This window comes from Gossypium arboreum, chromosome 12 (assembly GCF_025698485.1).
Source record: "Gossypium arboreum isolate Shixiya-1 chromosome 12, ASM2569848v2, whole genome shotgun sequence".
Lineage (NCBI taxonomy): Eukaryota > Viridiplantae > Streptophyta > Magnoliopsida > Malvales > Malvaceae > Gossypium > Gossypium arboreum.
Window position 1 is genome coordinate 73,996,458 of NC_069081.1, and position 24,422 is coordinate 74,020,879.

General features: G+C 35.0%; 1 long non-coding RNA gene and 1 other non-coding gene across 2 annotated transcripts; one reads left to right on the plus strand and one right to left on the minus strand.

The window, feature by feature from the left end:
- The first annotated feature begins 996 nt into the window (after positions 1 to 996).
- LOC128286316 (small nucleolar RNA R71) lies at positions 997 to 1,103 on the plus strand. The gene has a single exon (XR_008276859.1). It is a non-coding gene; the product is annotated as a small nucleolar RNA R71 (small nucleolar RNA).
- A 3,779-nt stretch (positions 1,104 to 4,882) lies between these two features.
- LOC128285207 (uncharacterized) lies at positions 4,883 to 11,515 on the minus strand. Its single transcript, XR_008275654.1, has 2 exons — positions 11,447 to 11,515; positions 4,883 to 5,102 (listed from the first exon to the last, which is right to left on the minus strand). It is a non-coding gene; the product is annotated as an uncharacterized LOC128285207 (long non-coding RNA).
- Positions 11,516 to 24,422: the final 12,907 nt, after the last annotated feature.

Here is a 24,422-nt window from a genome sequence, read left to right on the forward strand (position 1 = left end):
TGTAGTCGATCCTTGCAACAGGGGAGAATTTAACTAATAAACTGTACTAATTGGCCTAACCAATAATTCTAGAAAAAAATTTGTAGATGCATATATGAGTCTAGTTTCAGGGAAAAATTACGAAACTGGTTTTCGAGTTTTGGAACTCAAGATATGATTTTTAAAGTGATAGTTGCAGTTAGCTAACTGCCTGGAAAATTTTTAAAATGGACTGTGAAAGTGAATGGTTTAAGCCGTTAACCCCTCGTGTCCGATTCCGGCAGCGGACTCGGGTACGGGGTGTTACATTCAATTTTACTCGGTAGGCTACCTTATGGTCATTCAGATATCAATTTAGTGAGTTAACCTATTTGAGTTTCGAACCTTTGGATCGTTGCTTGTTGATTTTTAAGTGTTGTCTCGGTATTCTGAAAATGAGTTTCTGACACTGAAATGAATTTTGTTAGCATCTCCTCAGGGTTCGACTTTTTCTCTTGTTAGTAGGGTGGTTGTTGGAAGCCTGGAGGTGGTGGTGGTTGCTGGTTCCCTTGGCCTCCCCATGAGAAATTTGGGTGGTTCCTCCAACTTGCATTGTAAGTATTACTATAAGGATTATTTTGAGATCGAGAATTATTACCCATGTAATTTAACTACTCATTCTCCATGTTGTGGCCATAGGGTGGTTATTCTGAATTGCTTGATCCACCTCCACTTGCTTCGCACTTCATTACTGGGTAAACCTGTGAAGAACCAAGAAAACCGTCAATTTTTTTATTCAAAAGTTCTACCTGATTGGAGAGCATGGTGATCGAATCGACGTTAAAAATGCCAGCTGTTTACGTTAGCTTTGTCCTCATGACTTGCCACTGATAATTATTCAGTGATGTCTCTTCTATAAATTCATAAGCATCTTCAGGTGTCTTATTATTGATGGTTCCACCAGCGGCTGCTTCGATCATCTGTCGAGTCGAATGATTCAGGCCATTATGAAACATTTGAACCTGTAGCCAAAGTGGTAACCCATGGTGAGGGCACCTTCTCAAAAGGTCCTTGTATCTCTCTCATGCATCGTAGAGTGTTTCTAAATCCATCTGCACAAAAGAGGAGATATCATTACGTAATTTGGTTGTTTTAGTCGGCGAAAAATATTTTAATAAAAAATTTTCGGTCATTTGTTCTCAAGTAGTGATTGACCCTCATGGTAACGAGTTCAACCACTGTTTAGCCTTATTCCTCAACGAAAAAGGGAATAACCGAAGGCGAATTGCATCATCATAAATGCCATTAATTTTAAATGTATCACATAGTTCCAAAAAGTTTGCCAAGTGAGCGTTGGGATCTTCGTCCTGCAAACCATCAAACTGAACAAATTGCTGTATCATTTGAATTGTGTTAGGTTTCAGTTCAAAAGTATTTGCAGCAACAGCAGGTCTAACTATGCTCAATTCAGTTCATGTTAAAGAAGGTTTAGCATAATCATACATAGTATGTGGAGCAGGATTCTGATTAGCAGCAATTACAGGAGGTAGCCGATTTTCTTGGTTTTCAGCCATCTCATCGGTTGTGGTTGAAGTATCGTCCTCTTGCTTTTCTTCTGCGTATCGTAAGCTTCGCCTTTTTTCTCTTCGATTTCTGCGAACTGCGCGATCGATCTCACTATCAAAAAGTAATGGTTCTGAAGGGTTTCTTCTGGTCATAAACTAGAAAAACCTGTTCGAAGAAAATAAATAAAGAATTAGAAAATAAAATAAAAATAAAATTTTAAATTGCAATAAAAGTAAAATGGCTAAAGTAATAAAAATCGAGTGTTCCTAATATCCTAATTCCCTGGCAACGGTGCCAAAAACTTGATACATGATATTCGCGATAGGTGTTAAAAATTTATAATTAATCGTTCTTGAAACTAACTATTATCACCATGAAGGCAAGTGTACCTATCAAACAATAGTATAGCTTTAGCAAGACCGGATTGTCGAACCCAAAGGAACCAAGAGTACTAGTAATTACTTTCTTTTTATTATCTAGCCTAAAAATTAAGGGATTTGTTTATCTAAATTAATTAACTAAACTAAGAGTGCACAGAGAGAAATTGGGGAAAAGCTTTTGGGAAAATTCGATTGATTAAGACAATAACCAAGGAAAAATCCACCTAGACTTCACTTGTTATTTGACTCTGAATCAGACAATTTATTCATTTAACTTGATCCGTAGAAATCCCTAAGTTATATTATTATCTCTCTCGAAACTAATAACGTCTAACCCTAGGTTGATTAATTGAAATCTCTTTCTAATTAACACCTAGTGTTGCATTAACTCGATCTATGGATCCCCTTATTAGGTTACACCCTAATCCGGAAAAATCTTATCACCCTATCTCTAAGCATGCAATCAACTCCACTTAATTATGAAAATTTACTCTTAGACAAGGTCTATTCCTATAACACCCCGTACCCGCGTCCGTTGCCGAAGTCGGACACGAGGGGTTTGCAGACCTAAATCACTTGCTTTCACAGTCCATTTTGAATATTTCCAGGCAGTTGGCTAACTGCGTCACTGTCACTTTAAAAATCATATCTTGAGTTCCAAAACTCGAAAATCAGTTTTGTAATTTTTTTCCTGAAACTAGACTCATATGCCCATCTACAGATTTTTTTCTAGGATTTTTGGTCGGGCCAATTAGTACAGTTTATTAGTTAAAGTCTCCCCTGTTACAGGGTGCGACTACACTGACCTTCATGCATTACGATTTGGATATCTCCCTGTACAGGGCTTCAATACTGATGTCGTTTGTTTCTATAGAAACTAGACTCAAAAAGGAATCTATACATATATGGCATGACATCTAAATGTCTCTGGTTAATTTATAATGAATTTCCAAAGTCGGAACAGGGACTCTAGAAACCGTTCTGGCCCTGTCTCACGAAGACTTAAATATCTCTTAACATACTGTCCATATGATCGTTTCGTTACTTTCCTATGAAAATAGACTCATCAAGGTTCGTTTACATAATTTATTCGCTATTTAATTCCATTCCTACTATTTTTAGAGATTTTTCACATTCACATCACTGCTGCTGCCGGCATCAATTTTTAAGGTAAACTTTACCTATCTCATGATCCTCCATGGATCAACTAGAGTTTGTCATACATATACCAAAAGTGATCATGAATAACCATTCCCATGACTAACCGTTACCAACATTTCCATACCTCTCGACGTACGACATACAAAATGATTATAATGCTATGATCAAAGTATACTTAAAGCCATTTTCGCATGGCTTATATACATTAACCAAAATATCCTCCCACTACTAGTCTATTCTATACATGCCATAAGATAGTCCAAAACATAGCAGTACCAAACAGTGGATAGTGATAGTGTGACTAGTTGCTGACGATCCCCGAGCCTGTAGCTTCCAAATGAGATCTATAAAACAGAGGAAACAAAGTAAACGGAGTAAGCATTACAATGCTTAGTAAGTTTTAAGCAGTGTCAACAGATAACAACCAAATTATAACATAGTTGTTCATATTTTTATTTCACTCTTCCTTCGGGCATACCATCCCTTTACCGAATATGCACATCTCATCATATATAATAGGCAGTTAAATTCTCACTTGATAGTGATCTCTTGTAAACATAGGTACATCACATATTTTCACCTAACTTTCCACATCGACCAAATGCACAATAATCATAGAACAGTCTTATTACTTTACTCACATATGCATCACATAACGACCTTGTGATTTAGTCCAAATCAAGCTTAAATATAATCTCAAAATACATACCTGACCAACTTAACGCATTGAATGTATTTATTACCAATTGTTACTGTGAAGTTGTATAATCTTACGCTTTACTCGAATCTTCAGCGAAACCTTTAGTTCGGGGCTTACCCGGACAAAATCTCCACCCGTGGTCATCGGGTCATTAGAGCTCGGATATAGTACGAGCACGAAGCCTACGGTCATCAATCAGTGATAATATTCTCGCATAAAGCCTGCGGGGTTTTAACCCGGATATGGTACTGACACAAATGCCCTTCGGGACTTATCACATTTATACACTTTCACATCCATCACATTGGCCACTCGGCCTTATCACATATATGCACTTTCACATTCATCACATTGGCCATTCGGCCTTATCACATATATGCACTTTCACATTCATCACATGTAACACCCCGTACCCGAGACCGTTTCCGGAGTCGAACACGAGGTGTTAACGGACTTAATTCATTAATTAAACAGCTCATACAATTCATTTTAAAATTTCCAGACAAGCTGGCTAACTGCATCACAGTCGCTTTAAAAATCATATCTCGAGTTACGAAACTCGAAATCCAATTCCGTAAATTTTTCCTGAAACTAGACTCATATATATATCTACTAATTTTTTCTAGAATTTTGGTTGGGCCAATTAGTACAGTTTATTAGTTAAAGTCTCCCTGTTTCAGGGTTCAACTACTCTGACCTCTGTGTATTACAAATCAGATATCTCCCTATACAGACCTTCAATGACTATGCCGTTTATCTCTAATAAAACTAGACTCAATAAGGAATCTGTACATATAAAGCGTGACTTCTAATTATCTTTGTAAAATTTATGGTGAATTTCCAAAGTCATAACAGGGGATCCAGAAATCGCTCTGGCCCTGTTTCACAAAAATTTAAACATCTCATAAAATATAGCTCATATACCTGTTTTGCTTATTCCATATGAAAATAGACTCATCAAGCTTCGATTCCATAACTTATTCATTATTTAATTTCATTTCTACTATTTTTAGTGATTTTTCAAACTCACGTCACTGCTGCTGTCTGAATCTATTTTATGGTAAATTTTACCTATTTCATGGTTTCCATGGATTAGCTAGCAATTTGACATACATAATACCAAATATGATCATGATTAGCCATTCCAATGGCTAATCATTACCAAGCATTTCTATTTCCATACCACTCAATAACCATATCATAAGACCATATATATAAAATGATTATAATTCTATACATGCCATACTCAAAATATACAAGCCATTATGCCAAGATGGTATACGGATAGTGTGAGCGTGCCTCCGACCGCTTCCGATTTCCGAGCTGGCTTGTCAACACTACAAGGAATGAAAAGGAGGAGTAAGCATAAATGCTTAGTAAGCTCACATGCAAATAGCAAGTAACATAACCATATAAGCAAACATAAAACATCATTTGCATAATCATCACCAAGACATTCATATCACCTTTTCATTTATCATCTTACCATATTGTTGTTATATCGAGTTTTCAACCCGAGGGTTAAGTACATACCTGTTCAAAGTATCCATTTCACAACACTTACCAATACGTCCCTTTCATCTTGAGTATTCCTCCATTTGAGTAGAACTTTACCGTTAAACACATCGGAATATAATTCGGATACATGGAAAGTTTGCACATAAGTGCCACATATGTAGCCAAGCTACCATGTAACCCGCCCATAAGTGAACTCGGACTCAACTCAACGAGCTCGGGCGTTCGATCCATAAGTGAACTCGGACTCAACTCAACGAGTTCGGATGCCTAGTTACATCTCACGAACTCGGACTCAACTCAACGAGTTCGGACGCTCGCATCCATAAGTGAACTCGGACTCAACTCAACGAGTTCGGATGCCCAAATATCCCAGTGACATGTCACTTGTATCCTAATCCATTCCTAAGGTTCAACGGACCTTTTCCCAATCATGTGTCTCAACCATCTTCTACGGAATGCCGATATCTGATACTCGGTAGTATTTCACATTTTCCAAGTATATCACATAATTTGACATATTATCAAACAATTATCACAAGTATAATATTTCATAATAATTATCATATCATTTAAAAAAAACATTAAAACATTTAAAATAATAACTATGTTACCAACATTTACATATGAACTTACCTCGTATGCTAAAATGGCTATTTTACCATTTCGTCCACAACTTGGTATTTTCCCCATTTTAGCCCCAATTTCAGTTTTCCTTGCTCTATCATTTAAAATATAGTCTAATTAGGACTCACATTATTCAAATTGACCCAAAATCATATTTTGGAAAAATTACAATTTTGCCCCTAAACTTTTGCATATTTACACTTTTGCCCCAAAGCTCGTAAATTAAAATTCAGCCTATTTTCTTATGTTTTATGACACGCTGATCATTTTTCCCTTCTATGGCAACATCAAATTCTCACTCTAACATGTACTTATGACTATTAGGTATTTTTACCGATTAAGCCCTTTTGCTCGTTTTCACTTAAAACCGAGTAGCACAAGTTGTCTAACATAATTTAAAACCTCATATTCTATCATAAAACACCAAATTACACAAATTTCACCTATGGGTATTTTTCCAAATATAAACCCTAGGTTAAATTATTGCTAGCATAAGCTAAATCGAGCTACCGAGACTCCAAAAACGTAAAATCATTAAAAACGAGGCTAGAACGGACTTACAATCGAGCTTGGAAGCTTGAAAACCCTAGCCATGGTTTTTCCTTGCTATATTCGGCCATGGGGTTGAAGATGAGCAAAATTGGCTTTTAATTTTGTATTTTAATTCATTTTACCCTAAATGACCAAAATGCCCTTACTACTAAACTTTCCAAAAATTCCTTCCATGTCCTAATTTTTGTCCATAGACTTAGAAATTGGTAAAATTACTCTTTAAGGACCTCTAATTAATAATCTAATTCAAATTTATGCAAAATACTTCTAGAACACAAGTTTTGCAATTTATTCAATTTAGTCCCAAATTTCAAATTAAGCACTTTATGCATAAAATTTCTTCACGAAATTTTCACACAATCATGCAATCATATCATAGACCTTAAAATAATCATAAAATAATTATTTATATCTCGGATTTTGTGGTCACGAAACCACTATTCCGACTAGGCCCAAAATCGGGATATTACAACTCTCCCCCTTTAGGATTTTCGTCCCAGAAAATCTTACCGTAAAAGTGGTCTTCACTTTTAATCTCATATTTGGTGTCAAGAACTTGCACTTAGACTGTACCTCCAATACATCTCTTCGTTTCTCATATGATCTAAAAGCTTACAGTCTCAACTCTCAACTGTTCTTAAATTTTCAACCCTTCTCAATTTCCCATGATATCATGACATAAAACCGGATCTCAACTTGATTTAATGGAGACCGAATTCCAAGAAATCCAACAATCAAAGAGACACGAAATTCCATGAATCGATGAGTAGGAATTCATTCAATACGAGATGTGATTTATAGATCTCGCCAAACATTTAACAATAGGATACATCACATTTTCCTCTTTCCGCCATAGAAATAATTCGATATGGCCTCAAGAATAATCCTTCTCATTTCCATCCCAATATCAACATTGACAAGGATAATTTTGATAGATCCCAATGCTCGGCTTTAACCCTTTAACAACTCCGATTTTATGTAACATCGATGCTCTAAACTATCACATTACCTCACCGTCTTGAAACACATCACAATTCATACAACAATACATTCTTGAAAGTCATAAAGTCTTTGCTCAATGTAGACTAGTCTAGTTCAGACGCTTCGGTTACCAATATTCTCATCTATCCGAACTCTGTCAACATGTAATAAACTTTTTAGCTTTCACAAGATGGAAACCTTATCATTCGTAGTGACTTAAACTAATATTCAACTCTTTCTAATAAATATAGACTTCTCGTTCAAACTATTTACTCTTTGATCTGTACAAAATGAAATTCTATTATCAAACTTGGGAAAAATAATCCTGACATAATTGTCACATGAAATCTTTCAAATAAATAATTTACCATACCGACTAAAACTCGCGCTTTTATCACCTATGCCTTTACTGATGTCAAATCCTTACATAGAAATTAGAAAAAATCCCAATACTAAAATCACCACATTACCAAGATCAAATTAGAAGTATAGTCATATTTGACATGATTATCACGAGCTGAAGAACGTTACTTGAACATGAGTCATAATTGACAAATTATGGAACAAAGATAACAAGAAAACCGAATAAAGAAATCCAAGATAGAGAAACCCAGAATAAAGAAATCCAAAATAAAGAGATCCAGGATAAAGAAACCCAAGATACGATACTATGCCGGAGAATCGAAAACCAAATTCATAGAGAAAATACAAAATACCCTGATAATTCTTCAAAGAAAGAAAGTCCAAAAGAAAACATCATTTAATCCCACTGAAATCAAATATAACAAGATCAATATATCTTCCCATACATATATATCAGATGAAGCATCAAGTAGAAGAAACAGAATCATAATATCATATGAATTCTCTCATCAATTCTTATTAGACGAAATGAAATAGAATACCCGATGAAATAGAGCAATATAAATTATAAACCAGTCAGACTACCAATGCTTTCATCCAACACCAAATTAGAAGACATTCCCATATAACAAGAATTTCTTCAGAAGATCAATATCCATAGAAATATTTCTGAGAACGGGTGAACACATAGAACATCTCAAAAGCGATGCTAAATCTGTCCCGGTCATAACTGTCACACTCAGATAATTCACATTTGAAATATCATTTCCCCAACTAGTTCTGCCGTCACAAATTTCATATTAAATCATTCACTAAAGAATGTCAGTTCTGAATAAATTTTGATTTACCAAAGAGAATTCCTTCTCTAACTGGGACGATGCATAATTCCAATAATCTTTATATCAATCGATACTTCGGCTCGACTTTACTTATCAGCTCATTTTCAATCTCGGATCATACTTATAATTATTCTATCACTGAACTCTTTGGGTTCTCAACCGAAAACTTATTCAATACAAATCTCATGAAATTCCATTATAAGTACCACTTTGGTAAGGGGAGGGTTGTAGGACCTCTGACTCGACTTTCTTATACATACACATATGACACAACTTCCATCATCATAGTAACATCATCAAAATCATGTCATTCATTCATGTTGGCTTACACCAATTTTCTTATTGTCCCATTTAGACAATATACTTATGCATACATTCTATGTTTTCTAGACACTTTACTTATCCATTCAATTAATTAAATTAATTCATGCTCATGACATTATATAAGGCCAAACAAACATAAATATTTGCATCACAATCACAACTTTCATTTCGTGCATCATCATGTACATATCATTACAATCATATAATTCAGTCCAACAATTTAACATAGATAAGTTCATTTCATTATAATCCTTTACCTCATAAAAATTATATACCATTAACATTCATCAACATTCGACATCCAATCAAGACAAGGACATTTTCATTCGTATCATAACATTATGACCTTTATTCATACCTCTACTACTTTTTATTTATTCCGTTCATCTTATCAAGTAAGCCACATACACTACATCATATGAGCATTAAGCAAATATGAATATTTATCACAACATGAACTTTCATCTCACATATTATCACATATGTATCATAAACCTTTATTCATACTTTTCTGAACCGAGACTTATCATAATCATAATTTTACTCAAATACCTTTACTTAACATTGAACATGGTTGGCGCAGCTCGGTTGGAGAGTACCCTGTCTAAATAAGACGGTACTTATACGCGTCGGAAGACATCACACTATCACGCATCGCTGGCATGTATAGCTAAACTTTTACACATGCTAGGTTAGTCCGAGAACCGACTAAACCTGCTCGATACCACTAAATGTAACACCCGTGCCGAGACCGTTTCGAGTCGAACACGAGGTGTTAACGGACTTAATTCATTAATTAAACAGCTCATACAATTCATTTTAAAATTTCCAGACAAGCTGGCTAACTGCATCACAGTCGCTTTAAAAATCATATCTCGAGTTACGAAACTCGAAATCCAATTCCGTAAATTTTTCCTGAAACTAGACTCATATATATATCTACTAATTTTTTCTAGAATTTTGGTTGGGCCAATTAGTACAGTTTATTAGTTAAAGTCTCCCTGTTTCAGGGTTCAACTACTCTGACCTCTGTGTATTACAAATCAGATATCTCCCTATACAGACCTTCAATGACTATGCCGTTTATCTCTAATAAAACTAGACTCAATAAGGAATCTGTACATATAAAGCGTGACTTCTAATTATCTTTGTAAAATTTATGGTGAATTTCCAAAGTCATAACAGGGGATCCAGAAATCGCTCTGGCCCTGTTTCACAAAAATTTAAACATCTCATAAAATATAGCTCATATACCTGTTTTGCTTATTCCATATGAAAATAGACTCATCAAGCTTCGATTCCATAACTTATTCATTATTTAATTCCATTTCTACTATTTTTAGTGATTTTTCAAACTCACGTCACTGCTGCTGTCTGAATCTATTTTATGGTAAATTTTACCTATTTCATGGTTTCCATGGATTAGCTAGCAATTTGACATACATAATACCAAATATGATCATGATTAGCCATTCCAATGGCTAATCATTACCAAGCATTTCTATTTCCATACCACTCAATAACCATATCATAAGACCATATATATAAAATGATTATAATGCTATACATGCCATACTCAAAATATACAAGCCATTATGCCAAGATGGTATACGGATAGTGTGAGCGTGCCTCCGACCGTTTCCGATTTCGAGCTGGCTTGTCAACACTACAAGGAATGAAAAGGAGGAGTAAGCATAAATGCTTAGTAAGCTCACATGCAAATAGCAAGTAACATAACCATATAAGCAAACATAAAACATCATTTGCATAATCATCACCAAGACATTCATATCACCTTTTCATTTATCATCTTACCATATTGTTGTTATATCGAGTTTTCAACCCGAGGGTTAAGTACATACCTGTTCAAAGTATCCATTTCACAACACTTACTAATACGTCCCTTTCATCTTGAGTATTCCTCCATTTGAGTAGAACTTTACCCGTTAAACACATGAATATAATTCGGATACATGGAAAGTTTGCACATAAGTGCCACATATGTAGCCAAGCTACCATGTAACCCGCCCATAAGTGAACTCGGACTCAACTCAACGAGCTCGGCGTTCGCATCCATAAGTGAACTCGGACTCAACTCAACGAGTTCGGATGCCTAGTTACATCTCACGAACTCGGACTCAACTCAACGAGTTCGGACGCTCGCATCCATAAGTGAACTCGGACTCAACTCAACGAGTTCGGATGCCCAAATATCCCAGTGACATGTCACTTGTATCCTAATCCATTCCTAAGGTTCAACGGGACCTTTTTCCCAATCATGTGTCTCAACCATCTTCTACGGAATGCCGATACCGATACTCGGTAGTATTTCACATTTTCCAAGTATATCACATAATTTGACATATTATCAAACAATTATCACAAGTATAATATTTCATAATAATTATCATATCATTTAAAAAAAACATTAAAACATTTAAAATAATAACTATGTTACCAACATTTACATATGAACTTACCTCGTATGCGAAAATGGCTATTTTTACCATTTCGTCCACAACTTGGTATTTTCCCCATTTTAGCCCCAATTTCAGTTTTCCTTGCTCTATCATTTAAAATATAGTCTAATTAGGACTCACATTATTCAAATTGACCCAAAATCATATTTTGGAAAAATTACAATTTTGCCCCTAAACTTTTGCATATTTACACTTTTGCCCCAAAGCTCGTAAATTAAAATTCAGCCTATTTTCTTATGTTTTATGACACGCTGATCATTTTTCCTTCTATGGCAACATCAAATTCTCACTCTAACATGTACTTATGACTATTAGGTATTTTTACCGATTAAGCCCTTTTGCTCGTTTTCACTTAAAACCGAGTAGCACAAGTTGTCTAACATAATTTAAAACCTCATATTCTATCATAAAACACCAAATTACACAAATTTCACCTATGGGTATTTTTCCAAATATAAACCCTAGGTTAAATTATTGCTAGCATAAGCTAAATCGAGCTCTAGAGACTCCAAAAACGTAAAAATCATTAAAAACGAGGCTAGAACGGACTTACAATCGAGCTTGGAAGCTTGAAAACCCTAGCCATGGTTTTTCCTTGCTATATTCGGCCATGGGGTTGAAGATGAGCAAAATTGGCTTTTAATTTTGTATTTTAATTCATTTTACCCTAAATGACCAAAATGCCCTTACTACTAAACTTTCCAAAATTCCTTCCATGTCCTAATTTTTGTCCATAGACTTAGAAATTGGTAAAATTACTCTTTAAGGACCTCTAATTAATAATCTAATTCAAATTTATGCAAAATACTTCTAGAACACAAGTTTTGCAATTTATTCAATTTAGTCCCAAATTTCAAATTAAGCACTTTATGCATAAAATTTCTTCACGAAATTTTCACACAATCATGCAATCATATCATAGACCTTAAAATAATCATAAAATAATTATTTATATCTCGGATTTTGTGGTCACGAAACCACTATTCCGACTAGGCCCAAAATCAGGATATTACATCACATGGGCCATTAGGCCTTGTCACATATATACACTTTCACATTCATCACATCGGCCATTAGGCCTTGTCACATATATACACTTTCACATTCATCACATCGGCCATTAGGCCTTGTCACATATATACACTTTCACATTCATCACATCCGCCATTAGGCCTTGTCACATATATACACTTTCACATTCATCACATCCGTCATTAGGCCTTGTCACATATATACACTTTCACATTCATCACATCGGCCATTAGGCCTTATCACATATATGCACTTTCACATTCATTACATTGGCCATTCGGCCTTATCACATATATATATCTCATACATATTTCATATTTTTCTTGTACATCAATTTCAGCAATAGCTTATAAGCAACTCAAATAGTTTCATCAAAGTTTACAACAAAATCACATATTCACTACAAGCAGTTTTCCTGAGCAACAGTCACTAAATTGTTTATAACTGGAGCTACAAAACTCAATATCAATTGCCGTTAATTTTCCCCGAATGTAGACTCATGTATCTTTCATCCATAAAATTTTCAGAATTTTAGGTGTGGCCAATCAATACCAGATTTTTCTTAAAGTTTTCCCCTGTTTCACTGTTCGACTAATCTGACCACTCCTCACTAGGAATCAGATTTCTCATTGTACAGAATTCAAAATGTGTTATATTCAATTTCATTTGAAACTAGACTCGTTAAGGAGTCTAAGCATATAAATTTTACCTTATAACCATTTTTGTGAAAATTATAACGATTTTCTAAAAACAGAACAGGGGATTTCGGAGTCATTCTGACACCGTCTCACACAACTTTAAATATCTCTTTATAGGAAATTTCTTTGCTCACACGGCATCTTTTATAAGGAACTAGACTAATTAAGCTTTGATTACATATTTTATTCAGCCTATAATTTCACACCAACAATTTATGGTGATTTTCTAAAATCACATTACTGCTGCTGTCCTAAGCAAATTATTACAATTTGCTCTTAAATTTCCAAGTCCAAACACTTATGAACTTACCATTTGAGTTTAAAACATATCATGGCCACATCATATCTTATTAAATCAACTCATTATGTTCTATTATGATTGAATTTACTCAACGTTTAATCACTTAAAACTTACCTCGAAAGTGGTCGACGACTAGATATCCACGGCTATTCGTTTACTTCCTCTTTTCCCCTATCCGACTTTGATCCTCTTTGCTCTTAAGCTTAAGTAAAACAATAGATTTGCTTAAGTACTTAACTAATATTATTCACTTAACAATCACATTTGGCAATCACATATCATTTAATCTATATCTAAAACAATAGATTTCAATATGTATCATATTTATGGTCAAACATAGCAAGAAAACTAAATAGGCTTTACTAGCCACACTTAGTTCTATTATAACATAACTCCACTTACTTATATGCACATTCGGCACAAGCAAACTTCATTTCAATTTTGCCACTCTTGAACTTATCCATAATATCCTAAGTTCATTTAGTAGCTAGGCAACAATTATACAAATCAACAAGCATTTAACAACAATGTACTTAACCAATCCTTCAAGCATACATTCGGCAATATATATATATGTCAATGACGAATACACTTAGGCCAATTCTAAAACTTCCACAAATCTTCATGCTTACATGCCATAACCGTATGGTTCTTATCACACTTGGACCACAAAATGCATAAATTTCCCAAATTCTAATTACTATCATAAGCTCAATTTAGCACTCATTTAGCACTTCAACATAGCCGATTGTCATTAAGCAATTAAGCCACAACTATTCAATTTTTTTACCAGCTCAACTCATCTATAATCAACCTTCAATACACTAAAGCATCAAAAACAACATCAAAAAAAATACAAACATCCATGACCGAATGTCATCTTCATAAATTTACAAAAACATTTGCCATGAGCTAGCTTCTATACTTGATGACCACTCCAAATATACAAAGATTTTCAATGAAAGAGCATTAACATACCTTAATCCCCTTAAAGGTGACCAAATGCCTTAACTTCAATTTCTCCCTTTTTCTCTTTAGGTACAGCAATGGAGAAGAGAAAGATAAACCAACTTTGTTTTTATCACCCATTTCTTTTAATATAAGTCCATACTTCATATTATTTATTCATTTAACATTTAATTTATTAATATAAAAGGCATAAAATGACAATCATCCACTAGCCTTGCCGTCCACTAACTTGAGGGAGGGATATTTGACATGCAAGTCCTCATACTTTAAACCATACAATATTTGGCCACTACAAATCAACCTATCACATTTTCAAGTTTCTCACATAAGTCCTTTTTAATAATTCCACATTCAAATGACAAAATTAAAACACGATACTTTCACACATGAAACTTTACATATAATAAACATAGAAAAGAAAATTTATATACTTTTGTAACTCGATTTTGTGGTCCCGAAACCACTTTCCGACCAGGGTCAAGTTAGGGGTGTCACAATTCCTCCTCTGAATAAGAGCATTAACTCGAATCAATATCCTGGAATATTAAAACAAGAATTAAGAACACATAATTAAGAACAAGTCAAATATTTATCATACAATTCAAATAATAATAACAAGATCCATCTTAGGTTTCATTCCCCTTAGGTATTTAGGGGGTTTAGTTCATAATTATAGAAGAAAACATCTCAGAAGAATAATGAATACAAAACATAAAGAAAACCCAAAAACCCCTGAATGGAAATCGAAGGGAGATCTTCAATCTTGATGATGAATTTGGCTTCTGAGATGGACCAATCGGCTTCCCTTGAGTAATTCCTTGCCTCCTACTCTGCGTCTTCCTTTCCTAAGTGCCTCCTCAAGTGTTTAAATAGGCTTTAGAATGCCTAAGAGCCCTCAAAATTGGCCTTTTCCGAATAAGGTTATACTTGGGCTCGGGAAGGACACGCCCGTGTGACACGCCCATGTGCGATTACTCTAGCCCGTGATCAAGGCTGTTGAATAGGCACGGGCGTGTAGTCTACCCATGTAAGTCATGCTTCGATCCTGCCAAAAAGCCACGACCGTGTGACACGCCCGTGTGAGGAAGTCCAGGCCATGTTGATTTCCCATGTGGGTCCATTTTCTCTGTTTTCGACCCGTTTCTCGCTCTTTTTACTCTCCTATACTCACCTAAGTATAAAACATGAAATCAAAGAATTAGGAGCATCGAATTCACCAAATCTAAGGAGAAATCATCCATAAATGTGTTAAGCATGGGATAAAAATATGTATACATTACGACATTTTAACCATACATTTTTCAAATTTCACAATTTAACCCCTAATTTGCATTTTCACTAAAAATCACTTAACAAAACTTGTTTAACTAACATCCAATATTCATAATCTATCTTTAAACATCAAAATATTCATATATTCATCAATGGAAACATTCAAAATATTTAACAATTTTGCAAATTAGTCCCTAGGGTAGCTAATACTAGTTGCAACAATCATAAAAACATAGAAATCACTAAAAACCGAGTCAAAAATCATACCAAATAGCAAGGTGAAGTTGTTGAAACTTCAAGCTCAACAATGGCTAGGTTTTTCTTCTATTTTCAGTGTGAAAGGAGATATAAAAGATGAAGACTTAAATTGGTTTTGTCTAATATAACATTATTCATAAATTACTAAATTAACCTTGGTTTAAAACATCAAAATTCACTTAACATAAGCCCACAATTGTCCACCCACCATTTTAATGGTCTAATTACAACATAAGGACCGCCACTTTAATGATCCATAGCTAATAGACACATTTAAACTAATAGAACATGCATTATTCACTTTATGCTATTTAGTCTTTTTTATCGAATTGACCACTCAAATGAAAAAAATTCTTAACGAATTTTCACACAATCACATTATCATACTGTAAATATTAAAATAATAATAAAATAAATATTTTAACCTCATATTTGTGGTTCCAATACCACTGTTCTGATTTGACTAAAAATGGGCTGATATAGTCTTACCCATATTTTTCCAGCATTAAATTGTGTTCTTGAACCCTCCTAATCAGCCTTTAATCACATTTTAATTAGGGAGAGACATTTTTGATCAATTACCCAATCGGATCCCACAAATCGTGAAGCGTAAGTTCAATTAAGGGTAACTAGTTTGTTATTTTGACATAGTTGTTGGGTAAAGGTTATGAATTGATTAAATGAAGGAATTTAATCATTAATTAGCTACTAATTTTCCAGTATATTATTGAATTAGATGCTGACTCAAATGCCCCAAATCATCCGTAACGATGAAGAATGATTGTATGTATGGTTCGCATCAATACAGTGTAAGGAGTCTAACTAAGTTGGATTCAGAAAATAGTTATAATTTCAACGATTGGTTTGAACTCATAAGTGGGTGTTTAGGGGTTGGTTTAATGGTAATTTGATTGAATTTATACTAAATTTTGGTTTAGGTTCGTTTAAGGAATAATTAAGGAAATTTGAAAGATTCGCTAGTGTGTTGGGAGGAAGTGCAAAGTAAGGTATGGGTCCTAAACTCATAAAATTGTTTGAAAATATTAAATATCATGTTATATTTGATAAATTAGCTCACCGATTGGATTGGCTTAATAGCCAAATTATTGATTTTGTAAGCGGCCGAACCAAGTATGTCTCGAACCTTAAAAGACTGACATGTTGGCAAAATTGCTAGTTTGATAGTATGAATGTTTTATTAAGTTTATAATTGCATATTTGAATTATGAGATATGAGAATGTTTGACTGAATGACATAACGTGTTGAGATATTAAGCTTATGTATGATTTAAACGCATAAGATATTTATTATATTGTGTACTGAAAAGGGTGCTATTTATGCACAATAAAAATTCGTAAAGTATGTGAAATTGAACGATATTGATTGATATCAACACAATGGTAATTTGAAAGATTGAAACACTGTTTCCATTTACTGAAAGTATGTGATTATTGAGGACATGCTAAGCATGTTAAATGAATGTGAAAAGTATTGAGATATGATTATGTATGAGATTGTGTGACATATTGCATATGCATTAGGTTGGGATTTTGTGGTTGACGGAGTAGTTTTGTAGAGCACCGATGGCATATTAAGTCTGCATTATTCATAGTCAGTGCATTGCACCTAGAGTACCGAGGGGAATGGAAATTTATCGTATTTTTACTGGTAGGTTGTCTACATTTTTTCTGCAAAATTTTCTACATATTGTTATCGGAGGTTTTAACCACAAAGGGCTTAAGCTCATAATGTTTTAGAGTTCGGATGATGGGTTCTAGGGAACTCGTGGTGTGTAGCGAATACTATAGGTACGAATCTTTTTGCATTGCATCATGCTCACGATATATTCGAATGTTATTGATTTATGATATGTGTTGTATTGAATGGTATCAAAATTAATGATAATACTCGAATAAATGATGTCCTATACTTATACACCATTTGACATCAATATGACAATAGCTATGTAATGATATGAAATTCCAATGATGGTTCTGTGTTCTTCTGTTACAACTAATATGTTTCACTGTATTCAATATTTATGTCTATTTAAAAAACTATTCAACCCGCACTGAGCTTTCATGAGCTCACCCCAATAGTGTTTAACTTTTTAGGTAAATCTCGAAACTAGGACCAGACCCGGCACATGGAGAATCTCCTTGGACCTCAGATTATTTTTTTATAAGTATTAATTAGTCTCTATTGGTTTTGGTTTGTAATTTTTAATGACTTTTGGTCTGTGGCTTGGTAACTTTTCTTCTGGGATTTTTGCATACATAGATTACTTAAGCATAATAATCAGATAATGCATGATATCGAACTTAAGTAAAATTTCATATTGTTCCCTAGTTTCTACTGTAACACCCCTTATCGTGCCCGAGACTGGGACCAGGTATGAGGTGTTACTAGACATGTACTCGAACATTTTCAGGAAATACGGGTTATAAAATTTCATTCCAATTCGAACCCAATCAAACAACATCTTAGTGTCCCTATTATGGGCCTACGGAGCCCAAAACATACATTGAGAAAGGTCCGAGACTAAACCGAGGACCTTAGAAAGTTCTTGAATTTTTTTCTAAGTTAAGGATCACACGCCCGTGTAGAGGCAATGCACATGCCCGTGTGCTTTGGGACACGCCCGTGTCCCCTACTCGTATGGAATTAATTGAATTTATTTTCTATTTCGAACCTACAGGGGTTTTCACACAGCCAAGAACACGCCCGTGTCCCTGGCCCATGTCCTTCACATGGCCTAGACACGCCCGTGTGGTCGCCCGTGTCCAAAAACAAAGCATTCTATTTATGACATTAGCATGCATTTAGGGGCACATGGCCAAGACAAACGCCTGTGTGCTAGGCCGTGCTCACTACACAGTTGAGACACACGGCCGTGTCTCTACCCGTGTGTTTATTACCATGCATTCTGACTTAATATTTTCAGGTTCAGGGGACACACAGCCATTATGGGGTGGTCCGTGTGTTACATACGGCCTAGACACACGCCTGTGTGTCAACCCGTGTGGACCTTGTTAGGCAATTTTCCAAGCCTTTGGTCACCTTCTAATATGCATATCCACTTATAGTTTTGAATAACACTTGACATGGTCTAATTATACTCTTAAATGACCTTAATATGCTTCATTGCATGTAAACCTCATCTCTTCAGTTTTTATACATGCTAGGTTATCACCTTTATGTTAAGGATTTCCTGGACTTGTAACGCAATTAAGCTTGGCTCGTTATCTGAACTCATTGCCAAATTGTGGCCTAACCCCCCATGTGATTTGGTCATATTATATATGACTAATTGTATCACACCATATTTAATCATCATAAGAACATTGGAACATAACATGCACAATTTGGTAGGTCATAACCTACACCAAAATGAGCCAATTTCCAGGACCATATACAAGCGGATATGTATACTTTTATAAGCCTTCATATTGGCTAATCAAATGACACATATAACAAAATAACAAAAGCCCTATACATGCCATTGTACAAAATAAGAGCATCTATATACCAAAGCTTGACAAGATGATAGTGTGTTGACTCTCCAACCGTCTCCCAATCTTCGTGAGTCCACGAGCTTTGTAAGACAGGGAAGAGAGAGGGGTAAGCATTTACATGCTTAGTAAGCCCGAATAACTAGAAAGTAAACTTACTGATTAATTAGCATGCATCCATATTAGGCAACAAAACCAACAAGCATCAAATAGTTTCCCTATCACATGCACTCAAACCGACAAGTTAGTTCCATAACGATACACCAAGTAATTTGTCTTAGATGAGCTCATTATCCAACATTTTCATTTTTATATCTCATGTTAATCCCGTTGAGTTTCTTGGAAGTCTCGATGGATTATCCATTTACCCTCAAGTCATAAGAGTGATCACCTCAAGTACGCACTCCCACAAACCTCACATCTTACGGCGGGATTACTAGTCCAGGCTAAATCCCTTGTAGTGACAAACATCGTGATGAGCTTAGATTTGAATTACCAGTCCAGGCTAAATTCAGACCCTATTCGGATTACCCGTCCGGGCTAAATCCATAATGCACACATATTCTTCGGGAGGCTCGATCACTCAAGGAACACCTATCCGGGCTAGATCTTTCTTATATTTGAGATCAACGGATTACCCGTCCGGGCTAGATCCTTCCTATATTTGAGATCAACAAATTACCCATCCGGGCCAAATCCTTTTCTGCAACACATGTAGGATCTCAAGTCACGTAAGCCATGGTTTATCCATCGAATTTCCCTTTTTGACTTCAACCGGGACATTTATTATCATTTCATTATTATTAAAACATTTCATGGATTTTCATGCCATCATTATATCCAATCATCATACATTCATAACACATGTAATTAGGCATATTAATAGTTTACTTAAAGTTATTCGAACTTACCTGGTATCCGTTTTGATTTTGCGTCTCGGTTATTCCGAAACCTTTTATTTTCCTCGATCGACCTTGGGAATTTGTTCCTCAAGGTCTATAACAATAAAAATGAATCATTAATACCTCACATTATTCTTTTCGAGTCTAAATTTCACCCCAAGACAAAAATGACCATTTTGACCCTAACCTTTCACATTATTTACGATTTAGTCCCTAGGATCGTATGATGAAATGCATGAATTTTCTACATTACCCAAGCCTAGCTGAATGTTCTTTCCTCTTATGGCAGCCCACATTTTTCCATTATTTCACATTTCTACCACATATTTTACACCTTTTGCAAAAAGGTCCTTTTAGGGGTTTTTCATGAAAATCACCTAGAAAAAGATGTTTATCACACATCCAACTTTCATATTCCTCCATAAAACATCAACGAATAAACATGTCACACATGAGTCACTTTACATACATGAACCCTAACTCAAAATATAGGTAGAAATGGAGAGAGTAAGTTACCGGGATTTCAAAAATACGAAGAACATTAAAAATGGGGCTTGGGAGCACTTACTATTGAGCTTGAAAAGTGAAGAAACCCTAGATAAGGTGGCTCTCAAATTTTGGCAGCAAGGTGGAGAAGATGAGCTGATTTTTGGCTTATTTTCCCATTTTATTTCATTAATTAGCCAAATGACCAAAATTCCCTTAAGCCCTTTCTTTCAAATTTTATCCATGCATGCCCTTTTTGTCCAAAAACTTAAAAATTGGGAAAATTTCTATTTAAGGACTTCTAATTAATAATATAAAGCAATTTCATACAAATTGCTTCTAGAATCCAAGTTTTGCACTTTATTCAATTTGGTCCTTATTTTCCAATTGGACACCTTACTTATAGAATTTCTTCATGAAACTTTAACACATACATATTCTCATATTCTAGACCTCATAATAATCATAAAATAAATATTTCAATGTCATATTTGTGGTCTCGAAGCCACTGTTCTGACTAGGCCCTATTTTGGGATGTTACATCTACTGCATTGCAAATGAATCATTTTTGAAAAACAAATCAATAAGGCAACAAAGTTTCTAAAATAACTTGCAAAATGGTTTTTTTGCTCCATTAATTTAACATCGAGTTTTTTTAAAGAAGAGTGACAAGCAAACAATTTTTCTAAAACAATACTATCAACAATAAAATGAATCCTAAGTATACACAACTTAATGAATGAATGCTTTTAAGCTAGCTCAAAGTACAACTACAGTTTTCTCCAAAATGAGTTTATTTAAGGTCTTCAAAAGTAACGTAAGTTAGATTAGCCATTTTGGTGGCTAATGTAGCATTTTCAATCTAGTCATAATGTCTAGGTTGGGTTTGAGAGGTTACAACTTACATCAAAGTATACGAGTCACGAATACATAGTCCATCATCCACTCAGGATTAAGGTATGCCACACATGAACGTCTATAACACCCCGAAATTTGGGGTTAGAAGTTTTAGGATTTGTAGGTAAGGTTAGTGGCTAGATCAGACAATTGGGTTTGTTGCTGTGTTTTATGTCAGAATGGGCCTACTGGTCTGGTGGTTGGTTGTGTGTTAGTTTGCCTCTGGGTTTTGGGTTTGAATCCTCATGTGTGTTTGAGAAATTAATTTTATTTAAGTTTTGTTTTTTTATTATTTTATGTTTTATATATATATTTATGTTATTTATTTTACGGTATTTTTATTATTGAAAAAAAAGAAGTTGTTTCTAAAAAATCTCTTCTCACGTTCTTATCTTCTTCTTCGCATTTTTTTCTTTTTCTTTTAATCTTTAAATTTTTTTCTACTGCTTTACTTTTGTGGTTTGTTTTTGTCTCGATTGGAGTTCAGCTCTTTTGCTTCTACTTCATTTCTTTTGCTATGTTTTACAATTTCGTCGATAGGAGTTTCTAGAATTGGTGGATTTGAGGCGTCGATCATTTTTGGGTGTTTAAATCGTTAATTCAAGTGTGGGTTTCTTAAATTTTTAATTTAATCATGAATTATTGAATCAATTTTGTAAAATTTGATAATTTTGGGTGTTCCGATGATTGCGTAATCGTAATGTTGCATCACTGTTAAATTGCATAAAATTTGACTAGTTAGGGTGTGTTTCTGCACTATTAGAGGTTAAGGATCTTTTGACATCAAAATTCATATTTTTTGGGCTATTTCGGAGTGGTTTGTGACCACACGGGTGGCCACACAGGCGTGTGCCACACACAAGCTGTCCACACGGTCGTGCGCAATTGGGAATTTAAGGTTTTCAATGATTTTGGTACCACACGGCCTGGCCACATTGGCATGTGTCCTCACATGGGCGTGTGAGATCTCCATATGGCCGTGTCTCCTCTGCTCTTAATTTTAATAGTTTTGGACAGTGAGTTACAGGGGCTGTTCACACGAGCATGTGTGGCCTTCACATGGGCGTATAGACCCCTACACAGCTGTGGGGCCCTATTTCGCCATTTTTTGTACTATGCCTATTTTTGTTCTAATTACGATTTTGTGTGTTCTGACCCTTGGCTAGGTGTTAGTAAGGGTGGTCGGGACTTTGATTCGACCTGGATTTGTGCATTATTCACAATCGTAGTGTTGATTAAGCGATTCATTTGAGTGTTAATTGATGTTATTTTATATCTGGTTCTAATTCTGAGTATTTGAATGTGTGCATTTCTGATTTCGTATTCTGTTTCTATAAGTCTATCTTCGAATGGTGTTCATTTTGCACTTACATTAGTCTTTTTGGGTTGGGTTGTGAAAGGAAGGAAGACTGTTTCTGATCTGGTAGTTTAACTACAACTTATCGGTACAATGGTTTACCACAATTCACTATACTGCATATATGCCAGCCTTGCTGCGTATTATTATCTGAGTGGCTTAGTCCACATGATAGTGTGTAGGGTTGGATAGGCCTTTCGAGGTCCTATGTGGTGTGTTTGGTTGGATAAGCTTAAATAGCTCTTTTAGGGTGTGGATAAGGGACAGAGAGGTGTTTGGCTAGATGGGCGGGTTTTTTTTCTACTTGAATGCATCCATATGCATATGGTTAAGTGATTGGGTGTAAGTTCGTTTTTCGGTATTCTGTCTAGTTGACTTAACATGTGTGACTGATTTTGCGTGTATTAAGGTGTTAGCTTAATGACATTTTAGAACATTGTGTTTATGATGATAAGGTGTATTGGCGGGTTATTGGTTGAGTTTTTGTCTATGATGAGGTGTGCTTGTTTGTTACGTTCTGTTGGGACGTTGATCCCAAATTAACATTTTATTTCTGTATATCTTTTTAAGCTTGTTTTCCTATTGAGCTACTATCTAAAATTCTCTTCTGTAAACCTGATGTTAATTATTTCAAACTCACATTAAGCTTGAGTATCTCACCCTCTCAATTTTCCTTTTTCTTGTATTTTTGTTTGTTGTTGCTGGATTCGACACGTCGGAGGTCTCGAACAGCCACATTTTAGAATCAACTCTAAAAGTATTTTCATAAATACCATTTGTTTTCTAGCTGGTTAAACTAAAATTTTATCTACAATCACTTCTGATCAATGTGACCTCCGAGATTCAGTCTAAACATCTAGGTTGGGTTTTGGGGTGTTACGTTTAGTGGTATTAGAGCCACGTTTGCAAAAACTCGGCCTATATTTTTTTACACATCCGTGTGCGCGTGTGTTCATTTAAAAAAAATTGATAAACTGTACCATAGTATTTTGAAATGATATGTGTTTCACTAATTTTGAGGAGATAAAATGTCTGAGACTCCGATGCTGGTCCAGGGTGGAAATTTGAAACTGTAAGATTAGAAATATAGATTTCGTATTTATTTTGTGTTCATTTTCTGAAAATGTAGATACTCTAAGTTAGTCACAAGACCGATATGGATTCTGATGGTAAGCATGATTATGAGGGTCAATCTGATGAGACTCTTAAAGAGTTATTGGCTTCTCCAAGACGTGAGCTTGTTCAGGAGTCTGAAGTCAATGGGGCTCCGCCAACATCGGGTAGCGATAAC